The 24,469-nt window shown below is 39.3% G+C and overlaps 1 protein-coding gene across 1 annotated transcript in view; it reads left to right on the plus strand.

Annotated features, from left to right (window-relative positions):
- Positions 1 to 4,526: 4,526 nt before the first annotated feature.
- Positions 4,527 to 24,469, plus strand: part of LOC112457744 (probable cationic amino acid transporter) — a 56,980-nt gene continuing 37,037 nt past the window's right edge. Inside the window, exon 1 of the mRNA XM_025020959.1 lies at positions 4,527 to 5,901. The gene's annotated coding sequence lies outside the window, so the exon portion shown is untranslated. The remainder of the gene's footprint in view (positions 5,902 to 24,469) is intronic.

Raw genomic sequence — 24,469 nt, forward strand, 5'->3', positions numbered from 1 at the left:
TCTAGAACGGGCATTAGCCATATGGAAAAATATTTGTTATTATATTGTATTTAAAAAACTTTTTTTGTTATAAATATATGTCACAGATATATTTAAAATGGCGATATATTGTTTAACTATATCTTGAGATATTTACTATATAACATATAGCAATGATATTAAAATGCACCAAAATATTAATATGTATCTTAGTAATAATTAATTATGCTTATAACAACTGTGCTGGAGACGATATTTGTGCAGAATTAAGTTATGTAAATGCAGATGTGACATATAATATGCTTAAAGCTAATTCAAAGCGCAAACGTAGAATTGATATTTTCGATTCTCGGTACGGCGGCGTCGGAGAACTTAAAATAAAGATGGAATTTGAAATTTTAAAGAGACGCAATATTCAGAATTTATGTGAATCGAGAAAATCAAAATTTTGTATTTCTCATATATAATATAATTTTACCCGAAATTTATAAAAACAGATAATAATCGTAATACTAGAAGAGATACACGTAAATGTACCTCGCACGTATTTTAAGAATCTTGGAATATATTTTAATTAGAGGGAGAAATTGCATACAACGAAAAAACAAATATTTTGTAAGATATATGTTGTCGAATTTAATCGAGTATTTTTTATTGTGTATTAACCTTAAGATTGTTCTAAGAATTCATTTACGTAAAATCGACTCTTCTATATCCGCCCTACGCGGAATAAGACAATTATTTCTTGGAATTCTCCCTCTTTCTCCCTCCTCTCTCTCTCTTTCCCTTTCTTTGAGTCTACTATAATGATTACATTGTTATCAACACTAACCACACAGAAGCCAATGAGCAAACCTGAAAGCCGCCGGCTTCTGGAATTACGGGGGTGGTGTAAAAGGGCGCAACCGTATCGGCTACAATTGCGAATTAAATTGTACAGAATAATAAGTCTCCTCGAGACATCAAACACAACGAGTTCTTTCTACCAAAAGTGAAATTAACAAATAAAATAAAGTACAATGAGATAAAAAGACGACACAACGAAAAACAAGATTTTAAATCGATCCATGAAAAGGGACTCGGTGTTCTTTCGAAATAGTCGGACGGGCCGAACGGCAGTTACGCTGAACTATCCTATTAGCGATATTAACGGCTTTCGTGGCGATACCTAATTCAACTATTCATCCGATTATTGGGAGAACAATAATGAATCAGCAGCAGCATGACTTATGGGATTTTTTCCTTGATGTCCGCGACAATGTCGCAAAATACACATTGTGCAAAGAAGAAATTCAAACGGACGGCTCTTTAATGATAAAACAGATGCAAAACCACCTAATAGGGGAACATGCAAATCTAAAACAACTGCGTATGTACCTGCGTACCGTATAAGGTACGTAGATGTTTCCTTTCACGACGTCGTACGGCAATCTGCCGATTGTGTGGGGACATTATGGAAAAAAAAAAAAACAAGGTTGGAGGTTGACGAGACATATAGAAAAGGAACATCCCAACTGGATAAATGAACTTCCCTCTGAAGGATGGCGCCAAGCTCTCGCAAATTTGTTGCGATGTATTTGGGGTTTGGTTCGTACATACATAGGCATATAAACGTACGAATAAATGAAAGCGGAAAAGTGCAAGATAATGATCGATAGGAAACGGGAAATACTTGGACCGTATTGCTTGCGATATTAAATAATATGATGTTCAACATAATAACTCATACAGATTTAAACATAATTTTGTTAAACGTTGCAAAATCAAAATCAAAATAATTGTGTATGGTGGCTCAACATAGAATGTCAAAACATTCTGCAGCATTTTGCGCGTTCCGACACAATAATTATTTCGATTAATATAATAATTGGTCCAAAAAAATTATTTTAGATCTATATCTAGCTAACTACTTTAGCAAAACCGTTCTTTTCATAAACAAATACGTGCAGATATATTTTAATGGCAAAAGTATTCGTTATTTTTTTTTTCCTAAGAAAATTAATGAGAAACGCACTAAGAGAAATTTTTTGCTGTATTAGCAAATCCCATGGCGCCTCACGATGAAAGAGAGTCTCCTCTCACCCTCTTGGCGCCTATCTATCCATTTAACGTGCTTTTTTTTCGAAATCGTGTTCTACTCGCGAAGGTGACATCGCGAAGGCGGGGTTCGTGATTATAAAGAAGCATCGCGTTGCGGCGATAAGAAATGCCATCGCGCAGCAACAGGGAAAGAGAAAGAAGAGGAGAGTTAGGAGGAGAAAGAGAGAGAGATAGAGAGACCGTTCGTGCTGGGTGCGAGTGTCCGGAGACCACCCGTTGCAGCAGCGGGCCGCGAAGGTGATCTGACGTAACGTCGCGTTACGTCAGACCATGCTATAGAGCACCAGAGGGATGGCGGTGGTGCGCGTGGGGGTAGACGTGGGCGAGAGGTTCACGGGGTTGGGTCGGAGGGAACCGGCACGTCAATAGGAGAATCCTTCGACCGCCGGGTAGGGAAACGAACCCCCGAGTGGGGAGTAGCTCGTGAAAACTCGCGGCCGAGGGACGCGGGAAGGGATAAGCCGCCCCGATACGCTCTTCCCTCCCTCGCGTCCCTTCTTTCTCTCCCTCTTTCCCACGACACTTTCGAAATATGTGACTTCCGGTAACGCACAATTTCCGCGATCGTACGAGTTCGCGCGGCCTGAGGGTCGCCAGGAGAGTCGCTTACCATGTTTGAGGGTTGTTCTTTCGAGGAAAGTAGTCGCCTTGCCTGACTTTAATACGTTAATACCCGCGGGATCGTTGCCATAAATATTAGTTAGAGTTAGTGTATTGAAGGGACAAACAGGAAGGCCGAGCGGAAAGCTGGCTGTTGCTTATTAGAAACGTTCAGTTTCAGTAGAAACGTGTCGTTGTTAATTCCGCTCTAAAATTATCCCCTTCGGTCTGCGACCTGCAGCTCGAGCCGACACGATACGGTGATCGCGATAACACGCAGAGATCGATGGCAGATCCAAAAGGATCGGTAGCTCGATCGAGCTCAGAGCTTCTGACTCGTACGGGGTACCTACCTCGTACTGCGAAGGGGTACCGACTTCCCTAATTTCGCAGCGCCCTGTGCGGCGTCACGTGACGCGCGCGACCACCCCCGCGACGGTTTCGATATGCATGATTTAGTGGTGTGGCGCTTGCCGCGGGATAGAGACGGCTTCTGTCCATTCACCTATCGTGTCAGACACGTCGCTTTAGGCATCGGGCGTTTAGGTACCATAAGTAGTCTGCGGCTACCATTGAGCCCCGTTCGCGAAGGGGGAGGAGGAGGGAAACGGGGGACGCGGGGGTCGCGTGAAAGGTAGGGAAAACGGTGGCAGGAGAAAGGGTATAATTCCTCGCGGGGGTGGCGGTCAGTGACGTACGACAACAACACCGACGTTATCGTCGATCGACCGAATACAGAGGGGGGTGAGGTGGGGTTGGGGAAACGCAGCGTGACGGTGTGGTAACGGCCGCAAAAACTACCGCACGAAACACGGTACTTACAAATTTCAACGAGCCCCCGCCGACGCTAATAAGGACTGTCGTAACTTTGATGGCTCACTCGACTTGGTACCAACTAAGGTAAAATAACGTAATGTTCTCTCTCTCTCTCTCTCTCTCTCTCTCTCTCTTTCTGCAATAATACGTATAAATGTGGATGGAAAGGTATCTGCTTGCATTTACGGCGTAAACATTAATTTGTTATATTCCACGCGAAATATCGGATATCGTGAAAAATTATAGTTTATGAATTACATATACATATTATATACGTTCCATTGCAAGTTTGCATAATTAATTTGCACGCTGAATTAGAAACTCTCATGTACGTTCGCTAACTTTACGCCCACAATTTCATGGCGACGTAAATATCATTACTTTAATTATAATTCTCTGTAAAGCGATACTCCGACTACGTTACTGTCTCCCGCTCGGCAGGGATGGGTCGTCGTAATTTCAAGGGCGTCGCAAGTAATAGGGGCATTTTGCCACGATACCGAGAAACATTTACCGAGTGAAACTTCGAAAGGTTGTAGCGGTAATTTCTTCGTGTAATGTACTTAAAGTTTATTAAAGGTGAACAGTCAGACTTTGTAATAAACTTGTAACGCTTCGCGATACACGTAAAGATCGTCATGGAAATATTCTAACGGCACGGAACCTTGTGGCACAGAATTCCGTCACTGCGATTTTCCGAACGGGGAATAAGGGGTAGTACGTTAGGGGCGTCTCGATCGCGCGGAAGAACCCGAGCGATTACAGAAGGGTTGACTCAGAATTAATGGGAAAAGACGGGAAATATGTGACGGCAGCTTTGTCTTTATAGTGCCACGATGCTATTAATTTCTAATTAATATTTCAATGAGCTAACATCACATATTATATTAATTTATATAATATATAACTTTAATGATATATGAATCACATCTTATTTTAAATTTTCTTTCCAATTTTATCAAAAGAGTTAGTACCTTCTCGAGAAAACTCACTATTTGAGTTTTTCGAGTATTACGTACCATTTTAATTAACACAGCCGAGGGTGGATAACAATAAAAATAAACTCGTCCCACGTTTTTCGACGTGCGAATAAGTTAAAGTAACAAAATCGTCTGTATAACATTTTACTTTAATGACAGAAAATAAAAACAAACGACATATACATCTCAATGGATGAGGGGGGACGGAGTTAAACTTTCGAGAGACGTCACTGTTCGGCGGGGTGGCGCGTCAAGGGCGAGCGGCATCCCTGGTGGGGATACCTTCGGCGGGTAGGGGCGCGTCGCGGCAGACCGGGGCGCAAGAGGGAGGCGGCAGCGTGAGAGGCAGAGAGTGTAACCCCACGGTCGCACCGCCACCCGTGCGTCGTCGTACTTAAAATATGACTTGGGTTAGAGCGCACACGGGATAGTCGTGCGAGTGTAGACATATTAGCCGTGTGCACCGGGAGTATATAATCCGTATTAGTTTTAGTCAAGCAAAAATAATTGTGAGTAAGGGTTGTTGTCCGAGGGGGCGCGCAACGGGGTCTCCGTCGAGAGGAAGACAGAGAGCGAGAGAGAAAGAGAAATAGATAGAAAGACAGAGCGAGGAACGGAGCGGACCCAGCACAAGGGAGGAAAGTCAACCAACGCGAGACGGACGGATGATACGGGGGTGGCTGGGAAAATCAGACGCTTTCGATCGCCGGCCGAAGTGAACGTGTGAATCGCGAAGACAGCGGTGCAGTTTCGGGGGCCGCCGTTGCGAACCAATACATATCATTTTATCCTAGTTGCAGAGTGTGTGTGTGTGTGCGCGTGAGGGGGAGAGAGAGAGAGAGAGAGGGAAAAAGAGGGAGAGAGAGAGAGTTGGTAGCGAGGGCGGAGGGTGGATCGCGAGAAGGAACAACGCGATCACCGATCGGAGGTTCTCGCGAACCAGTGAGTTTAACGAGGGGTACATGGAGAAAAAGCGAGAGAAAGGGAGAAGAAGAAACGTCGTGAGTTCCATTAAGATGAATACACAGAGATATATATAAATACAGATAAATGGATAGATAGATAGATATATGTATACACATGCGCAACGCGAAACGTGTGAGTGTACTTGGCTTGATCGTCATCGTCGTCATCGTTATTGTCGCCGTCGTCGTCGTGAACGCGTCCCCTTCCGGCCCGAGGCTTTCGGGACAGTGAGATTTCCTTAGAGGAGTTCCGGAAGTGACTCGACGGAGTCCGAAAGAGAGAAAGAGAGAGAAATTACAAAGAGAAATTCCCTCCCGCGGATGATCGCTCACGAGCTACGTGTCGCCGTCGTCGTCCGTCGTGCATATCTTTTCTCGTGAACTGTGATTCTTTGTGCCGCTCGTCGAGGGAGGAGGGACAGTGATCTCAGCGACGAGACGGGATAAGACAGACAGGCAGGGTAAGTGGAAACCACTCTCCCCTCGTACTCCCCTGACTGAGACTGTTTTTACTCGCGCGATACATTGCACGGGGCAGAAAGTTAATTAGGCAGTTAGCCCGGTTAAATTAGAACCCATCGATAATCGGAAACCGAGGTAATGAATCGGCTCGGCTTGTCTATCCCGCAAGCTTACATCTCGACTTACATCCCTCGCGCTTGAACGGTAAATCTCTCATTTGGGCTGAAAACTAATTCTCTTATGATTCCTATGATTTGTGCAAATTGTATATATGTTCGTGTATCTCATCTAATCCATTAATATTATCGTCATTTGATTTTAGAAACCGCGTGTGTGTCCGACTGTGTCAACATGATAAACTACGAAGTTCTTAATTTTCCATCGTAAAATAAATCCATTGTAAAATTTACCGTATTTAGTTTATATTTCCCGAAATTAAAAATTCGTTTTCTCGATAAGAAGTTAATTTTTATTAAACTTCTATAATTCTTTTAAGCTTTGACAGATTATTTTATTGAACCACAAACAAATTTCATGCAACGTTATTCCATTCAATAATAATTAATACAATTAATAAAATAATCGGCTTTATTAAGTTTAATCAGTTTACAAAAATTAAAAAATATCTTTTTTTTTTGTTTCTATAACAAAATATTTTCTCTATTTTTAAAAATATATTTTTCCGTTAAATTAGTTTTACATTTATATAAATAACTGATACTATTTGACCAATAATTATTAAAAAATTATATTTCAGACACAGTTCACTTTGTGCATAAAATATAAAAATATAAATTTTGACGATTCAGTATTAAATAATAAAATGTTTAATACGAAAATATAATACCTTTATGTAGTATTCAGGAATTTTAATGTTTTACATTTTAAATTTTACATTGGTAATAAGTTTTTAATAACTTATACATTAAATATTAATGTGTAATAAAATGTTAAAATTTCTGATAACTGTATAAAATCACATTAATTTTACTGATATTTTTTCAAATATAAAAATTGTGAATTCTCGAAATTTATCCACAAAATATTAATTTGCAATAAAACATTAAAATTTTCAATTATTATATAAAATTACGTTAACTTATTGACATTTTATCATTTTCTACTGAACCATACCGTTGAATTAATGTTTAGCATTTATATTCTGATGTTTTATTTGCGAAATTTATTTTAAAATATAATTTTATCGTAATCATCGGCAAACGTTAAATTACTTTTGTAAGATGATTTGATAGTAAAAGCAACATAGGAAAAAACAAAATACAGTAATATTATTTCAATCTTGGATTGACAGAACAAATTCGCGGCAAAGCCGAAAAAAATTGTTTGATCAAGTCCCCGCATTGTTTGCGGGGATAACTGGATGTGGTAAAAACGCCGGCAAATACGTAAAAATATGTGGACGATAAAAAGAATGGAGGGACGATAGATCTTTTCTTGCCTGCCAGGACAATGCGCTTTTAATGAAAACGGATCGACAGGTGCTAATGTGGTAAATTACGTAAAAATACTATGAATATCCGAGTTAAACCTTAACGGCAGATTTTCTCGCCAATTAACGGTCAAGTTTTTTTCTCAATTGAAACGTGTCGAGGTACGGACAGATTTCACGTTACAAATAATTAGAAAATAAGAAGGACCTTTCGCGAACTTCCCACGGTGCAATTAAATAACGAAACTTCCACGTTCATTTAAATTCAACAGGACTTATTTTTTTTATCAGATACTAAGTCAGAGCTTCGAACATTATCGAGAGGTACTCGGCATTGAATATTAAAAAGATGTGGGTCGACCGTCATTCGGTCGTATTTCGACATTGTCGCCAAACGAAATCACAGTTTAATTTCTTGTAAAGAAAAATAGGGTCCGTAAACGCGGAGACTTACATAAGCAGACACGGGTAAAAGCAGCGTGGTTCTCGCGATTGCTTATCATCTCAAGACACGTCGGTAATAAACGCAATAAGAGCCTCGATGTGCGCCTCTAAGTTTCTATTTTCGCGTCAGAAAAACTACTTCTCGGCGGCTTGATCGTGTAAAGGTTCCGGGAGAGTCTGAAAATACGCGGGTCGCATGTACGCGACGGGGCAAACTCTCACCTTTATCACGGAATTCCACGCGCGCGTCGTTTGCTGCGCGCGATCGTGCCTCGTCGATGAATCATTCTCCCCCTTGTCGCGCCAAGAGAGTGGTCGCGGTATTAATAATCGCGTGATTGTGCAACGTCAAAACAACGTAACGCTGGCCGGCCAACGGTACTTGTCGCGTTTCCACGCTTTTCGCTACGTATTTTCGTCGGTGCTATCGTGCTCGTTCGAAATTCTGGATATCCACAGGGACGCGCGCGTTAAATATTCCCTTTCGCGAATATGGGATATCCGCGCGACGCGCGCTCGTACGCGTTAGCAATGTGCGTGCGACTCTCTCTCTTTCTATCTCTTTCTCTCTCTCTCTCTCTCTCTCTCTCTCTCTCTCTCTCTCTCTCTCCGCGCAGGATTTCGGAGTTCCGAAACTATAGGGAAGTGCGGAAATAAATTATTCATCGTTCGCAACTGCGGCGCGATATTTGTAACGACACGCGTAATTTTAACGTATTTGACAGGCGAGACCCAAAAATATGGAAATACAAAATTACTATCTTCCTTCGCCCTGTGATTTCAATAAATTTCAATACATATGGACAATTAGGATTGCAATCGTGCAATCAACTATTTCTCTTTTTGTGTCTGTGCGGTCCAAACCGGCAAAGTCAAGTGCTTCGTTCTCATTTTGATATTATCGATATTTACTCTAACACTCAAATTTTATTATTTGAAAAATGTTATGGAGATTTTGAAATTATAGCTCGCTAATTTTGCAATAATAGGTTACTTTGAGAGTGTGGAATATTATACGCGGGATGACGATATCCACTTTGATGTAGGACAACAAAGGTTAATCGTTAATTAGATCAGTTCACAAATTACAGAAAGATCGAAAATGTTGTTTATTTTTCGAATAAATGCATTTATCTAGATAAAATAATTAATTATAATTACTCTATACATGTTTACATAAAATGTAACAAATGTTAGGATGCTATTTTATGATTTTTATGTTAAATATATATTGAAATTTATATTGTTTTACTATTATTTTAATTATGTTGTTTTAATATTAAAAAGATTTGACGAATAGTTAAGCGAAGGCGAAGGTTCGTGTTCTCAAAAAGCATTAGAGGATTAATCGATAACATGTAACTTATCTCGACGAGAATATCTGAAAATTTAAATCTCGGTCATCACGGTGAATAAAGTTTGTTCGGATAACATCTGGAAACTGCCCCTGTTAAACGTTCATTAAGACATTATGAATGTATAAACGAACCCTGCCGATCGCAGGGTGAGAATTATTCATTGCGTTTTTCGGACGTCTTTTCTTCAACTTGTAGAACATTCGCCGCGAAAGGGTAAACCCTTCTTCACTTCACCGACAATAAAAAACCGGCCTCTTTACCTCGTTTACTTAATTGCACTGCCAGTTTCCCCATTCTTCCAACTCGAGGTAAAATGGAATCGTAGCCGCTCACATAGAGCTAATTGAATAGAAACGTTTAGTTGCAATATCGCGATTTTCTTACTCTGAAAGGAAAAGTCAACTTTTATCCAGAAAGTGCAAAAATTAGTAATGAGAAAGAAGAAACTCGATAACATTACTAATCCTATTATAGTAAATAACCGCACGTTTACAATTGAATACAAACGTTATTTTACAATCTTTTTATTTTTAAAATTATTATTTATGGTTACTGAGCTTTATTGATAACACTAAAAAATAAAAAAATTTTACTGTTTACCGAAATGGTCAGATTTTTATTGACGCCTCATCATGCATTTTTTTTTGCTTAATTTATATTATTATAGCCTTGTCCCCGGCATTATGTATCATCTGCCACGCAAGTCACTGACTTTCGTCACTGACAAGTATCACGGGAATGTCTTCTTCCTTTTTGCCCTTTAAACGTAAAATATTGACATGTGCTAAAAGCGGATGCATTGTCCGACCCATGTCAGGAGATACGATGACACATGTGAGATAGATTTCACAGCGTAGCTACGGATCTTACATAGGTATAACATGGCGTTTGAGAATAATAAAATAAAATATATTTATACTTTGAACAGTAAAATATCAAGCTACGTTCCTCCAAAGAGTGCATATTTCCGGTTTCGGTCCAATTGCGTGCCGTTACTTGTGTCGTAAACCAGCATCGTGATATATTTACGCGGCACCAACCGCAACCTTTGAATCTGTTCAATATTTTATATCATGCAAGATGCTCTTCGCGAATAATGTTCTTTCTGGATATTAACTTCTAGTAATATAGTTTCGCCAGCGCGTCTCGTAATTATTTTGTAGATTGTAGAATAAGCGCGTGGCATGTGACAAATGATGATACACAAGCAATGTCACTTCCTGACGTTCAACAACGTTTAACAACGGTCCCGCAATTACGTTAATGTAGATGTCAGTCGTCGCCTGACATCTACATTAATGCTTAAATGCTTTAAACACAAAATGCTTTAAATTAAATTAGAGCCGTTAGAGAAAATTTGCTGTGTCTCAAACTAATGAATTAGATATATCGGTGGTCGATTATATGATGCTCGCTAATCTCTATCGTTGATTGTGCGTCTGCAATATCAGCTACCTTTACTACTTTTTTTTCCGTTCCGTCTCTAATAATTCGACGGCAATCATGTTTTTGCTAATGTTATCGCAGTAGTGGTGAGTACTGGTGAGATCCAAATTTCCTCGAACAATTTTCAAACATATAAAAGTATAGACTTGTACGCGTTGGGAAATTAGTAAAATGTTCAACATAATTTAGCAATGTCGGCATATCGAGATCTACTTGGAGAATCAAAATTTTATATTACATATACACGAAATGAGACTCGATGGTACATTAATCTTGAGAGTAGTAATTTCCCCATTGTCGTTCGTAAATCTCGAATTTCTTTCTCGCATACGTATATATACGTTTAATCTCCGTCGTATTAACATTGTTACTGCTCGGCCAAGCATAAACTGAGCGCGGAATGCAGTCTCGCGATTTCGCGACAATGACGCGCCGGTCTCGTCTACTTCTCTGCACTGAGGTGTGTTTTAACGGGGTATTTACGGGTTATTTAATTGCCGTATACGTAGCGGTTGCGGCAAACGTCGGCTCGAACGTGACATGACGTGACGTGCTTCGTACTTGACCCAATTTCGCTCGGTTCGCCTGAACCGTCTTTAGCGTTCGCCTGAAAATAGCGCGCCCGAGTAAAATAAGGAGAACGGTGGACGGGGCAATGATAACTCGATATCGCGAGTTACTATTAATATATCCAGGAGATATACGAAGACACGATTCTACGCTCCTGCGACGTGTGACTTCGACGAGGCGTTCAATAGTGGCAAATACTATCTAAAATAAGCGTCACGTGCAGCGCGTAAAATATACGAATACGTTAATTATAACTTTGGCCAATTTTGAGCCCACATACATGTATCTTGATCCCATTGCGATATAAAAGACAGACTGCAATCTAATTATTTCAATTTCAATCACTTGATCCGTCCGTTAAATTCTCGAATCGCGGTAACGGTTTTGGCTTTCATGAATTATCGATCCTGACCTTTTAATCGTCACTCGATCGTCATTGCTCATTTTATTCGCCGAATCTAAGCGGTAACAGTTATTCTCTCGGTATGCATTTAACATTCATGGTTCTAAGATTCAACGGATGTCTGAAAAAGGGAGACGTGAAATGAATGAAGACGTATTTAAGCTCTCGAGATAGCTTCTTAATCTTTCGGACTCTCGGTGATGTCCGAGTAATTTTGCGTCCGCCCAGCAAGTTGATTTATTGTCCAGTAATTGCGATAAATCTCGCGATTGATATACGTCCTCGCGATAGCACCCCCGGCCTCTTAATAAAATTTCACGCGCTTCCATCGCGGGGGCCTGTCTCTCTCTCTCTCTCGTGGCTCTGGCGTTAACGCCGGATCGATCTCGTGAGTTCAGGGTTGCGTTGTAAGGCCTCTCTCTCTCTCTCTCGACGAGGAGAAACCTGCAGCGATATACACATATTAACCGCGCCAAGTGTCTCTCAGATTTCTCTCCAGGTCCTTGATTATTAATCGACAGGTAACAATAATTCCCACGGAAACACCCGTGAACGCGCGCGCATTATACGTGGCATTATTAACTGTCATATCGAATCGATTAGCGATATTAATGCGCTAATGCATAAGCGAGACACGGGGGAAATAACGCGCGGGCGCGCGCACGGGTGCACGTATGGAAATTTATGCAGGTTGTTGCAGAGCCCTCGCACATCCTTCCTTTCATCTACGAAATTTAATGCCACACGCCTCTCTGATTAACCTCTGAACTTAAAATTTCCGCTAACATACGACCTACTTGAACTTAATCGAGAAACAAACTGTCACTATCCATTATTCACGTCCATAAAAATCTCAACCCGCTACATTCCTGAATTTTTAATCGCTAGTGTCTAGGCATCTTCTCTAAGAAAAATAAGAGCGCACAATATCCTTCGAACGTGTGTGATTTTTTTTATTTCAGTTGGATGTGTAGGTATATCGCTTCGGGATATCAGGTAATTATGCGCGGGGCGTCAGACCGGCGAGACGTGTTTAAGGGTGAACAACCGTAGAATTTCGTCGTAGTGGCGTATTGATTAGCTCGGCAGGTGTATTACAATGCCGTAACAACATTATCACTCCGCGCTACAGTCGCCGTCTGCAGTACTGTAGTTCCTCACATCGTTAAACGCTTCACATTTGCATAACGGTTAAACGCCGTTGCCGCCGCGAAGCCACATAGCCGTCCCTCTCGCTACCGAAAATCAACAAGTCTGCACCCGGACGGATATTTGACACGCCAACGCCTTTTCCACCCTTTGTGTTAATCCGCTTTAATCTGATGCGGGTACGCATTTCGTCGCTGACGTTTGAAATTCGAAGTAACGCCGAAACACAAAGCGCCAATCATCGCGATGAAATACTCTCCGCGTCGCTAACCGATCAATTAACCGTAAATTTTGCGGAGAGATCGTACCTTAAAATGGTACCATAACGAGGAATATAATGACATCAAAGTAGGACGCTCGAAAATCTCGCGAGAACTCAGAGATTTATCTCTTTAATGATTTACATGACGTATGACGAGTAAAATAATTGAAATATTTGTTTTCGCATATAAAATATGATGATAATGAATGATATCAATAGCTATGCAGAAGTTCAAAAGTTCAGAGGTTTGGAGAAGTTATTCAGGGAAAATATACGCTGGCTGCATGATGCTCCATTTTTTCGCGAATTTGCACTTATCCGCCTGGATTGATTCGAAGGAAAATCGCGCGGGTGTTCTTCTCATATATCGACGTTCTCTGAGACGGGCTTTTCTTTTCGCGATACACACACGACCTAGTTCGCCTAGCAGCGTGTGCGTGCGAAAAGGTAATGAATCCCGAGGTTATCGCCTATCCGGCAGTAGTTAGCGTCTCTAATTGCTAATCGTTCGCGTTGCCAATCCCTCCGCGATTGTACGTACATACGCGCTAGAATGTCATTATTCCACTACTGTCAATTGCATTATGGTTGTCGAACTCGAGCGTCGCGAGGGAGCGTGTCCGCAATGCGCTCTATTAATTATCGATCCACCGAGTTGCGACGGCCAGCGGAAACTCCTCACCGGTGATAAATAAACACGAGAGAAATACATTTTTACTGCATGTAAAAGAATGATCAGAAGCAGGGTGAGGGGTTCGGATAAGCGTTCGAAGTAATCAGCGCGGGAATAAAATACGAGCAAAGAGAAAGTGAGGGTAAATAATTACGTGAAAGTACAAACGATGTTTTTTATAATAGTGGAAATAAAGTAGGAGTTCTCTTGAAGATTTTGTAGAGAAACTAAAACGATTTGTAAAAACGCCTGTTGCTTTGTGTACAAATGTGTTTCTGCACAAAGAGTCTCTCGTCGACGATATCAGATATCGAAAATCGCTCAGGCAAGTGTTCGACCCAGTTACACCTACGCAACGTACGTATATTCTTCATTCCCCAGCGATCTTGTTTGCCTTAATAGCAGTCTGCTTACTTTATTAAGTATATCACGTCGCGATAAGACATGCATATAATCCCCAGGGTTTTATTAATTGCCATATTTTATCCCTTCCTACGAACAAATGCACGGTTTCCAGGATTTTTATCAAAAAGGTTTTACTAGTTACTTCAATTTTGCGAAATATTCCTTTAACGTAACAAACATGTAAGTTTTAATACTTTTTAATACAAGAAAGTTGCAAATACAAGAAACATATTCGTCGTGGCATTAACAAATCATTTGTCAGCAGAATAGAATCTTTTTTAGAAAGGCTTCAGCCTCTGGAAGTGACGGAGACTTCATATTACAACTAATTATGAAGCTTTTATACATATAAAAAGACGATTTGCTTGAAATGTTCCTCCAAAGATTTCATGGTTCATAATATCATCTTACACACATGTAAAGAGAATCGAGCTTTTATATAATACTCGATATTAAAAGTCTGCAAAAAATTCACCCTTCGCAGTCATTCCTACTCGTCGTTAAGATGTAATTTAAAATGCTGTTTGAGTTTCACTCACAGCCTCAGTATAGGCTTCGGCAAATATTTGGCTCGAGTGGATGATGGAATTCCAATTCTTGACCTCTATACGAAACGCTTGTTCCATTAATATTAATGCGCAGACCGACTTGAATTGACTTCTCGAATTTCTTCCAATAATTAAAAATGAGTTAATTGTTTAATTTTGCAACGGATATATATTTTGTATTTCTTATATTAAATTAATATTAATTTCTTTATATTAAACACAATAATTTTAAGTTCTTCTTAAAATATTATTTTAAAAAATTAGAATAATAATTAATTACAAAATCATAAGATTATACGTATCGTAAAATGCGTGGTCTTTAGGTATAATAGTAATTTATTTATTTAAATAAACATTAAAATCCTAAAAGATCGAAGGCTGCTTTTATGTATGTATCAGTATGAGCAACGTTTTCAATTATGTTGCAATTATGAGAGTAATAAATATTGATAAAAAATCAAATTGATATAAATATAAAGTACTTGTTAATTAACTTGTCTCTGACGTTTATCTGACAAAGAAAAACATATTGATTGACGATTGGCACTTTTAGTATCGCATTAATTAAATGACGTTGATGCAATGTCCAGTGGCAATATAACTGTAATTCTGCCAATGATGTGTCTTCCGACATTAAATGTGAGAAATATCTCAGGCCTATAAATAATGATTGATCATTTTTCAATAATACTATATCAACCATTATTAAAGTACACGAGTACATTTTATCAAAGAAATTAGATGTAGAAGTAAAAAAAGATGCAAATAAAAAAGATTTAGTGTAAAATTGATTCTTTCTTTCTCATCATAAGCTAGACAGCTCTGATGTAGCAAATCAGAATTGATTTCTATATCGTTCATGTTATTAAATTACGTCCGTCGCGCGAGACTTCAATCCTCTTATGAGCGTCCCCGTAAAGCGAGTATCCGTATTTATGATTGTAAATTATTAATTGCGTCTCTTGTCATGCGTCCCGTATTTATTGGATCGGCTTTACGAATCGGCCAGACAAATCGATACGAAGGCAGCTGAAGACTAGCATTAGCGCCGATGAAGCACCACCATTTCCAGCATGTTTTCAATTAATAATTAATACTAGTTGCTGCCTCGTGCGCACTTACGGCTCGAATGGGTGTCGGTTACTTATTTACCATGCCGCCGATTGTGTAACGCAATAAAAGCAGGCTAAAGATGAAACGGGAAAACAAACGTGGAATATCTTTGACCGTAATGGGTACATATATAAAGCCACAATCAAGAAGTAAATCCAATAAATAATCGAATTCTCGTATATAAAATTAGTTATCTCATGCACTATGTGTATGTTCTTACGTTGAAAAACTTTATATGCTTCTTTGACTTGTTTTTGTTTTATTGTAGTATAAATTATTTCTATAATCTTTCTTATTATCTTTTTTACGTAAAATTCCATTTACAAATGTTGTCTCTATAGCGAGTATTGCGGGGACCTCGTGTGGATACACTCTGACGGGTTAAATAAAGATACATACGCTTGTCCTGATGATGAACGTACGTAACACAGACTAGATACAGTTTCCGGTGAAATGTCTCTAACGTATCTACAAATAATATTAGTTTGCGCGACATCAAATAACCACCGCGCGAGTGGGCGCTTATTCCGAGTTGATCGACGTTGCAAGCGTTTGTAATTAACATCGATGTTTGAAGTAATAGCTCGATTCGAGAAAGCATCAATTAGAAATAATTGCTAAACTTTCTGATGCATAATCCAATTTGTTATCATTTTGAAAGCTAATTAATACATAGCCTCATACACTTATGTATTATAAAGTTGTTCTGTATGTGATAAGAAACTTAATATCAATAATTAACTTTTTTTTTTACATGGGGAAATCTTCCAAAGACACTCCCGCCTCGGGCAAGGCAGAGGTAGTGTTGGATTCAACGGACGTAAGTCCATCGCCTACCAACTAAAATCCCATATGAGTTCCAGCTAAACCTTAAGGGGAACCGTGGGAACTTGTTATAATTACTTCCACTGTATCAATAATTAACTTAACTTTGTTAATGTCAAATAAAGTGAATACAATTATGACAATAAAGTTGTAGAATCTATCGATATAAATAAGCGTACGCGAATAAATGTTGTAAATTGACGCATTGAGATACGAAAGAACGGCGAAATGATTATATAATGGACGTGTTGACGCCGCCACCGCAACTCACTGTAACTTGTATATCCGTGTTCCGTCGTGACGTTAAGCCGTCGAGCCCCGTTTAGAGAATTGCCCTTAGGCTTTCTATCCCCGGCCCCCGGACGTTTCGACCCAGATTTCGCGTTCGCTACTCTTGCGCCTTCCGAACGCGCGGGCTTTTGAACAATTAATCGAGCGACAAGCCACGAAAACGGACAGCAATTCCGTTCGCATATCCTCCCGAGGCTTTTCTACGCTTTTCTCTCATTGTGACGAGAGAGAAAGAGAAAGGGAGTTCAATTTGCAGCCGCGCGAGTTTCGCGACGTGGTTCAGCGACGATCGCTCTTATGGCAATCGTCGAAATTGGAGAAATAATTCACTTTGACGCGAGCAAAACAGGAAATAAGAGAGGCGATAATAATCCCGCGAACGAACTGGAAAATAATCGCGTTTCGGTTCTTCACAGTCGGTATCGAACTGAGCGAATTGCATCGCGAATGAATCGAAAGGAATGGGAAAAAATAATTAACATTAGGATGCGGAGGATTATAAAAATATAGTAACAATACACAATACGTGAGAACTAGAGAGTTTTCGAAAGAATTTTTTTTATTGAAGGTAATTAATGGCGCTATTTATTAAGCAACATGGAAACTAGTTAACTCTTTCGCTCAGTTCTGATTCAGCCTGTGGTGAACAACATTCGCTCCATGCAGATTTCTTGCCCCTGACTAGAAATGAGGGAGAAAGTTGCGATAAAGTTTTTGCTAATACTTTATTATTGAATTTCGAAGCACGTTCGATTTTTACGGCATGAAAAGAAATTGACGAACGAGGGCTTCGTCACGTTACCATAATTAGTTAGTAAGTAAATGGCGCAAGTGCCTTTTTCGCAGATATAAAGTTGAGGGCTGACGAGGGGCAAATCATTTTGTTCCGCGATGCAATCACGCATGTTGAAAATCAAGATAAAACACAAAATTCTCACGGCATTTTTTCAAGTCGGGAAAAAAAATGCGTAAGAGGAAAAGCTTACAAGGACACGGCTCATTTCTTTCCGGTGTCGCGCCTGCAATTCTCTCGCCCGTTGAAGCGCCCACGCTCGTTAGCAGCAATAATTAACGAAGTGGGAGATCACGGTACGACGCCGACGACACCAGTGTACGCAAAGTCGGATTGAACGAGGGACGATCGCATTAATGGCGAATGTAGAACGCTTTCTCCTCGATCAATTAGCTTTATTAAATACCGATCATTGACAGATCGCTTGTTATCTGCGTGCGAGTATCTTATTCCCAAGTGCCAAGAACTTCCTGAATAAATCCTGAAGCTAGGAAGATGGGGGAGTCGATTTATTGCGGTAAAATTAAACGAGGATGACTTACTTAATAATTGAACGTATAAATTTTACATAATATATGTATATCCTTTCTTCGTCAAAAATGAAACTAAATCTCTTTTGTCTAAAAAAATTCAAATGTCTTGTTTTCATATACGCGAGATGCTTTATACATTTTAAACGTCGTCGTTCGTTTGTCACCATTTCTTACATTATTTTACAATTTTACTGATTCTATAATTATTCGTAATTTTACTTGTTATCATCTTACAATTTTATAAAGTTTCTAATTATTTTCTAATTTTGTTTTCATCTATCTTTCAAGATTATGGGTACACTTATTTACATCGTTTCAGATATTAATCTTTACATGCCTATCTTTCATCGAAACTAGAACAACCGGCGTGCTGTTGTTATCGAGGATGGATTATCTACAGCGATAATGTAGTCAAAAACGTGCGATTCGGTTAAGCCAGAATTGAACGTCGCGGTTGAATCGCACCTATGTCGAATTACGTCCATTACGTCGAAACATCCGTCAAGAGTCCTTTGTATCATCCGCGTGCAAAAGCCGCGTGCACTCGACAAGCGGGTATATGTGCGAAACACACACAAAATAGGCACTTACCCTACGTAATATAAGCATATATATATATATATAGGTACATCGTGCGCAGTCCGCTTTTGAACATTATCTAGTGCAACTTTAATGGGGGAAACACGTTAATTAACAAGCTGCCAGTTAAGCGGATACTTCTCGTATGTAGACACTCACGTCTTTGTACTTTCTTGCTCGCAACCTCGCAGCAAACACTTGTTTCGGCAGCGGGATACCGAGTCGTTACAGCAAGACCGCAAATTTCGCAAAACACAAGTTCTAATGATAAAAAAATGTAGGAATTGTAATTTATATTTCCGGAATATAGATACTTAAAAGAAAAACACGATAAAAGAAAAACTTTTTCGTAAATATATTAAAATAATAGTAGGATAATTATAGATAATTTTCGATAAAAATAAATACATTTTTCTCTAACTCTGAATAAAAAACTGATTAATACAGCATTAAGTCATTTACAGAGAGTGCAGAAAAAATAAATATTTGTTATCTGCAAAAATTTTTGACACAAACCGATAGATCCGCTTTATTGCATTTGTCAAGTTTTTGTAAATAGTACATGTGCATCAATGCTATTTACAAAACTCGAGTCAATAAGAGATGCAATAAAGCGAAACTATATTCATTAAAAAGATGAATATTTTTATCTTTTATTAAGTTCTTTTCAAATATTTCGAAAATACTTTAGCGATATTTGGATATAAATTTTGTCGGCATTTATTTCTCTTCTTCCTGATAAATAAAATGTAATTTTTGTAGTAAAAAAAGTAATCAAACGATATAATTATTGCATCTCATAACAGTGAATCTTAAATAATTAAACTCGAATGCGGCCGGGATTAATAAGAGACGTATAGAAATGAAATCTGTCGAGGTTTAATTAAAAAGTGTTTCGCATATATACGGCATGCGCACTGAAATGTGCACGAGTGGGCGGATAGATAACCGGATATTGCCGACAGCGCAGTGATTTTATTCTTGATGAGATCATTGTCGTACCGCGCTCTATTTACCACTGTAAATGCAATATCATTGTCGTTACATGGACACTGAGTAACTGCCTTGTTTGCACGCTGTATGCAATAACTCTGCAAAAGTGTGGGCGTAAATCCGTAGACCATTGCATTCTAGATGTAGTGACATTTCCGCAAAAACCTGCTAATTGACGTTGGGAATTAATCGAAGTTCGACAGACTAAACAAATATATGTAACGCATGTGTATTGTTACAGGCGTTACAACATTTTGTACCATTAATGTTATAAAATCAAGACGAATAAAAATCGCAGTCTGTAAAAAGCTACATAACTCATAAGCGCGCACGTAAAATTAAAAAAAAAAGACACTTTGGAGTCAATATTTAAAAACATAACAACTGATAAAATGGATCTTATGTTCGCTGTAATATGCGACAATCAAAATTTTTCACGAATAATTACTATTCCCGTTAAGATTTTAATCAGATTAATGGCTCGCTTAAAGCACATCAGTGATATGGCGTAAGTTAATTTATTACGATAACTCAGCCATTTATCCATTATAAGTCTATTTATTGTGTTAAATCGATTAGTTAAGTTGATTAATTCAACAGGCAGTTACCTCTAATAATTTTCAAACAAGTACAATACTTGTACAGAGACAATCGAATTAACTGCGTACATTCACAGAAAGGATAAGGATGCTCTGATCCACTGTTGGAGGATCATTTTAAATCTTTCAATCTTTTATATTTTAAACACTTTTTCAGTTTATTACCTTTATATCGCAATGATAACGCACTCCATTTAGTTAAAATAAAATTGAAGTACAAGCAGACATGTTAATTATTTTCTAAAATCTTAATTTAACCTTTCATGTAATATGATAATAGACTTAGTTTTTTAAGAGATAATTTTATTCAGGACAATAAAGATTTATGAAACGGATTTAATGAATCTTTATAGCAGCAGATCTTTGTGCATAAAAATAAACTATGGTACTCAAAACTTACTATCAGTTGTTCTGGAAAAAAAGTTTAGCTCACAACGCAACCCTCTTTCCCGCAAGAAATGGTGCTTACGAAAAAACTGGGGTTGCGAATAAAAGGCCGTGTCTGCAAAGAGAGGGGAAACTCCGCGTTATCGTCTGAAAAGCCTTCGGCTTTATATTAATCGCATCGAGAGATTCTTTATTTACTGTATAGCATATAAAGACCACTTTGAGGCATTTATCAACGTGAATACGGCAGTTACGAATTAAGCGATTTCATGCAGATATACTCTTAAGAAATAAATTTGATCTCGTTATATTTGAACGATTTGGATACACTAATTATTCAAAACAATCATATTTCTGCTTTACAATGAGGAATTATCTTTTTTGAAGCAAAATTAAGCCTCCAACATGCTTTTATGTAACTTTCTTGTCTTGCATAGAACGCCAAATAAAATTTGGTGAGTTATCTAAGTTATTTTTACGATCGCTTTATCTTTCATTAGGGCCAAATACCATTCAATACCATTCTCCAAAAGTGACGCGGTATTTTTACATCATAAATGAGAAACGCGATAAACCCGACCGCAAAAACGACCGTAAACGGCGCGCAGAAGCCGAGTGAATCCGGGTCAAAGCCAGACTCAAATTCTATTTAGGAATCGACTAGTATGCCTTATATCCTTTTATTGGAGGATAGAGCGTATGGCATGATAATTTTGGGGGATGGTGATAGAAGCTGGTGGGAGCCACCGAGTTCGAATCGAGGTCGGATCAAATAGACGGAGCGTGTTCTATTTGCAACGCGAGGTGGCAAGAAGAGAGAGAGATAGGCGGGTAAAAGCGCCATATGCGCCTATAAAAAAATGACGAGGCTCGATCGGGTTGCGAGCGGACCGTGACGCAGGAACAAAATGAGTTTGCCGAGTTTTATTTGGCGAACCCTTTTGTGCCCGGCCGTAAAGACGGTCGGAGGAGAGACGGGGGCGTGCATCCCGGCCACACCGGGCTGCGACACTCGTAAACGAGCGTGTATTATTGAACGAGATTATTATGCACTCGCGAGCGCAGATGAGTAAATGCAGAATAGGATTGGATCAACAATTTAATGAGCTCCACGATTCTCGGTGAAATTGATCATCTAGCGAGTAAACGTAAACGTCATTGGATTTACAAACATATAGAGAGATCAAGCGTGCCGAATCTTATCAAGATTATCTGAACGCGGGACTACTGCCCTTTGAACAATGGATCTTAACGTATGTATCGTTGCGTCGACGACGACGATCGTATGCGGATTAGAATTCTGCGATACCGAGCGATAAATTCAATTTCACTTACGACGGACAGGGGGACTGTCACAAATATATCCATTCCATCCCACGTTGAGAGCAAGAACGGAAAAGAGAGGAGCATGACCCGTAAATTTATTTCCCCGGCTGCCGAAGACGGATAATGCGCCTCGTGACTGGCGCCCGGCCAACCCTTAATCGCGGCCCCGCGCTCGCTCGGGCTTTGCGGGTGCAATCTGCTCCGACCTTCGCGGTACGCGGATACGGATTGGAAGGCGGATTTTACACACTCGCGAACTGACCCCGTTTCGCCGCCGTTGAAGTTACACCTTGTTCGCGGTATACGGTGATTTGTACGTACAAGTAACTCATCGAACAAGAACAGAGCGTCTTCCGCGGAGGCAAGAGAAATAGAGAGAAAAAGAGTAAAACAAAGTACCGAATTTAACGAAATTCCAAGAAAATAAACACCCTCGGGGTTGCTTTAGATTATTTTAGAGCACGTATTCTTTAACACTTGAACTTAAATCCAATTTGTATTACATTTGAACGTTGCAAAACGAAAAAAAATTATTCAAATCAAATAGAAAGATGTTTGCTTAAAAAATGCAAACTTGAAGAATAACAGAGAGTGATTTAATTTAATTAATTTTCATAATTTACGATAAAATAAGAGCAGTCTGTAATTAACGTAACTTTTGCTACGTTATATATCGATCTTTGGCGCATCCGCCTTAATATTATTCTCGATGCACGAGATAGAATCTCGCTCGAATCTCCAGTATTGGGATTCGTCATTCCTCGATCTCTCAATAATCGAGTCACGTCGTCGGTTAGATGTCGTCGGAATATTCAATGAGGGAGCACGATTGCGATACGAGGTAAAGGAGGTATCGGTTACACGCGTTTGAGGCGGAAAATTAATCAACAAGCGAACATTAATTTGAGCCGAAGTTCGTGGATTATTTTCTGCAACGTTAAACGATCACTGCGGAAGCTCCTTCGACTGCGGCTGACTGCGAGACGTTATTACCTCGTTATACAGGCATTTCCCGTGTATGATACGCCAAGTAGCGACTCGCTACCTTCTGTTTTTGAGGCGAAAAGATGGTTGCGTGGCCAGCAAAATGCCGAAGGGAACAGGGAACACAGTTAAATATCCGTGTTCATTTACGTGTCGCGGGACGGTAAAAAATAAAAAAAAAAACAAGAGAAGTTAACGCGACTTCCGTTGCGAAACAATTCAGAAACCGGTAATTGGATCTATGCGAGCGCGTCAAAAGCACCATTACGACAGCACGGGAGCATCGCACGTGCGCGATGCATCATCACCAGCCGGATTGTCATCCGCTTTTATGCATAACGAAGTTTCGCATAAAGGCCTCTGCGGCACACAAATGCTCACGTCAGCTGCGGAATTTCCGCTGCGAATATTTCGGGCGGAATTTTTGCGTAATTCTCCCTTTGTATCATGCCGAAACTCGCCGTCTAGATGGGATCAACTTCGGGGAATGTTTAATGGGAGATAAACGGGTCTGACTAAAATGATAATCCTGTCCTCTATTCTTTCTAAATATCAAATATATATGCAAATATTTTATTAAAAAAAAGAAAGTAGCTAAAAATTTGAATGCCACTGTGCATTCAACACTACTGTGGTCAACACGTTCGTGTGCTTTGTCACATGATTTGTTTAACGCGATGTAATGAGTACCTATACGTTGCAAAAAATGTTTATGTCGTGTAAGGAATCGAAAATTTAGCGGCGATCGATTTGGTTGCGGGACGGTCCTTCCGTTTCCTGCCAGCTTTATACCTGGAATGCTGACTACTATTTCGGCGCACCGTAAATAAGCCTGTAACATCGCTGTAACATCGTTTTCTTCTAACGGCGACCTCGTTAAACGTGTAATAGGTTCTCGATACCGAGAGGGGTGTACCGGATTAAAGGTATCAAGGACACTCTGAAATTGCGATCGTCAATCAACGTGAAGTCCACTAAACGCCTGACGTTGCAGTATATAGACTTTAATAAGATTCGTTCTACGCCGATCGGATGACGTTTCTTCTTCTAAAGCTTCTTTGTTCTCCTTTCCGTTAATTAAGTACACAAATTGAGAAAGAAGATGCACTTTCTTTAACTACCTAGTTATAAAAGTCATGTATTAAATTTCAAGGCAAGTAAGACGTAATTTACAGAAAGAAAGTACAATTTAATATTATAGCAGTTTTATGGACGACTTCTCGTATATAAAGATGAGCAAAAGTAATAAAGAAAATGCTATTGTTCAATAGGAAAATTAAGAAAGACTAGAAATTAGCGTGTTATTACTATTACTCTTATATTAAATTTATATTAAATTTATAATTAATATATATGATCCATGTTTTCTATAGGCTGAGATGAAGTAGAAATGAGCATCTGAAGCAGGTGCTGTTGTCCAATGAGAAGATAAAGAA

This window comes from Temnothorax curvispinosus, unplaced genomic scaffold, assembly GCF_003070985.1.
Source record: "Temnothorax curvispinosus isolate PA1 unplaced genomic scaffold, ASM307098v1 QBEX01008203.1, whole genome shotgun sequence".
Classification (NCBI taxonomy): Eukaryota; Metazoa; Arthropoda; class Insecta; order Hymenoptera; family Formicidae; genus Temnothorax; species Temnothorax curvispinosus.